At 45.6% G+C, this 2734-nt stretch overlaps 1 non-coding gene across 1 annotated transcript; it reads right to left on the bottom strand.

The window, feature by feature from the left end:
- Positions 1-1410: 1410 nt before the first annotated feature.
- trnav-aac (transfer RNA valine (anticodon AAC)) lies at positions 1411-1483 on the bottom strand. The gene has a single exon. It is a non-coding gene; the product is annotated as a tRNA-Val (tRNA).
- Between the last annotated feature and the right edge of the window lie 1251 nt (positions 1484-2734).

The following is a 2734-nucleotide window of genomic DNA, read 5'->3' as shown; positions in this document are numbered from 1 at the left end:
CTTGGACACTTCGGTCAAGTGACCATGAGCTGCTAGACATTACTACAATTTCGATTCTTGCTTTGCTAAATGATTTCACACATTGCTCGAAACAGGACGACTTTCACGTTTACACGGAACACGAAACACACCTGACTACAGGGAAAATGCACAAAGCTGAGCAGGCCGTGTTCCACATCAAACCGTGCAGCATTAATTCAGTCACTGTGTCTGTTTTGCAGAAGAAGGGTCCCAAAGAATGTTCTCCACCCTAAAACCAGAGGTCGCATTACAATCCGAGAACGACAGATCACATTGTGAGCATGCTCTGACCTCGGGGCCGGTTCGAGATGCCACTTTCCGTGCCTTTTACTTTAACCGTGCAATTTGCTGCAGAGATGTTCACTCCTGGACATGAGCCACGTGGATACCAACTGAGTCGGAAACCTGTGCGGGAATCGACGAGAAGCGATTCAATAAATTTTGCTAACTTCCATGGTGCTTATTGGAAATGCAGTTTCTGTTCAAGTCAATCGAAAAGGCAGTTTCTGAACATAGTAACAGAAGTCAAAAGGTAATTACCTCACCCCACCCCCACTCCGGAAGAGGTGCTAACTGCCCTTGAGTGCTTTTTGATCTCGATGTGAAGAGCTCACACGCCTCTGAGTCACCTTCAAGTCTCTGTTTGCGGAGTGAATCACAAAGAAGGACTTTTACCAGAGCTGCAACCGCCTCACTTCCCCACTCGCTCTCCCCTTTTACATTTTCCTGCTCGTCAGTGATTTAAAGAAAACCAAATGGATGCGATGTCATTCTGTAGCCTCTCTGTCGATTCCTCCGTTTCAGTTCCAACATGGCTTAGATCTCGGGGCGCACCTTAATATTAGCGGCGCTATGAAAGCACAAGTTCAAAGGTTCCTCTGAGAGTGTAAATTATTTCATTGCTGTTGCTGATTGAATGAGCCACTAACGTGCGAACTGCCCCAAAATATGATTCAGGAATCTGGTACCAACTCTCGCGCGTTGAATAACGACAGACAGCTTCCAAATGAGGCCTTTCAGAGACGACTTTGGGGTACATTTGACAGACAGACAAGTTCAGGAATCCGTGGTGCGCTGTGACACCAGCGCAGCAGCTTCTTCCCTGCCTTTGAACCGGGCCGCCTGCGCAAGGAATGCAAATGCGGTACTGCTTTTCGTGGAAGGATCAGAACGCGGCAAGGACACTCTCAAACAGAATGGCATATGCATCAGAACCAGGTTGGAGAAAAACTTTATAATGCTTTACACAGTAATTAAATGGAGTTGCCTTACATTTCACTACGAGAGCAGATTCTTTCAAGCAAATTCGAAGGCAGGTTTGCAGATGGGAAAGCAAGGAAGAAAGCTCCGTTCTTGTCCATGTAAAAGGCTGCAGTTGACGAACAAAGCAGTTTCTGCCCAGTTTCGAACTGGGGACCTTTCGCGTGTTAGGCGAACGTGATGACCACTACACTACAGAAACCAGCCGTGGTCGCCGTGAAATTGATGACAATATATACACAATGATTTCGTCAATGTTTGGACCGTAGGGCGAGGTGGAATAAGCTGGGACGACTTTCCCTGCGTAACGGCTGCGATATGATCTTATGGAAGGGTTGTAAACTGAGTATTTCTGTGTTTTACCCAAATTGGGGTGAGTTGAAAACTCGAGAGCATAGGTTTAAGGTGAGTGGGCTGAAATTGACAAACGACCTGAGGCACATTTCCCACACAGAAGGTTGTGCGTGTATGGAATGAGCTCCCAGAGGAAGTGGAGGAGGCTATTACACTCAGAAAATTGCAAAGGTAATCGGATGAGTTTCTGGACAGGATGGGTTTAGAGGGATTGGGGCCAAATGCTGGGGAACGGGACTTGTTTAATTTTGGTTATGTGGTGAGCATGGATGAGATACACCTAAATATCTGTTTCCACGCCGTGTACCCCCATAACGTCTTGTTGCTAACACTGGCTGTAAAGGATTACTTTTTAGCAGAGTTTTCCATCGCAGTCTGTGGCACAATCGTTTAGTCTGTTCGACTGCTCACGGGAAAGGTAGTATTGTGAAACACTGCAGATACGAACAACTTCCTTAATTTTGCCCCGACTGACCATACTCCGTGAAATTTTCCCAGACCTCAATTGAGGAGTTTTGCTGCTCGAAGTTACCTCAGAAACCCTGTTAACTCGTAATGTGCTGAGCGAATCGCAAAACAGAAAGCATTTTTCACGGAACACAAACAAAACTGGCATGCCGAATGCATTTTCAGACAGAGAGATGCATGAATGCTAAATGTGTCACAGTCCGAGGGCATGAGTCATAAAGTAATCTCACAACTAAAAACAGGGCAATTCCAAACTACTCTTTCAAACATACTGCAGCGTTAGTGCACCACCACTTTCCAGACAATGCTGAAAAGAGAGATAGAAAGAACATCATAAGAACGGGCCATAAAAAGTGAATTTCACCATTCACAGTCTCGATTAGATTACCTTTTCCTTCTGATGTCTCCAGGACGGAAATGAAGGAAATGGGAGAAATTCAATAACATATGACACCGAAATTCATTGGAACGATTTTCCCATTGGACAGAAAACCAAATAACGACGAGTCGAGTCACCGCAGGACTTTGTTTCACAACAGCGATGAAATAATAGTCTCCATTCGGTTCCAGTAAAAGCACAAATCGCTTTGGAACAGCAGAGCTGTTTGCGATTTTCCGCGCGGGAGGCGAA

The sequence above is a fragment of the Chiloscyllium punctatum genome, chromosome 50 (genome assembly GCF_047496795.1).
Source record: "Chiloscyllium punctatum isolate Juve2018m chromosome 50, sChiPun1.3, whole genome shotgun sequence".
NCBI classification, from domain to species: domain Eukaryota; kingdom Metazoa; phylum Chordata; class Chondrichthyes; order Orectolobiformes; family Hemiscylliidae; genus Chiloscyllium; species Chiloscyllium punctatum.
This window is presented reverse-complemented; position numbering and strand designations above follow the sequence as displayed.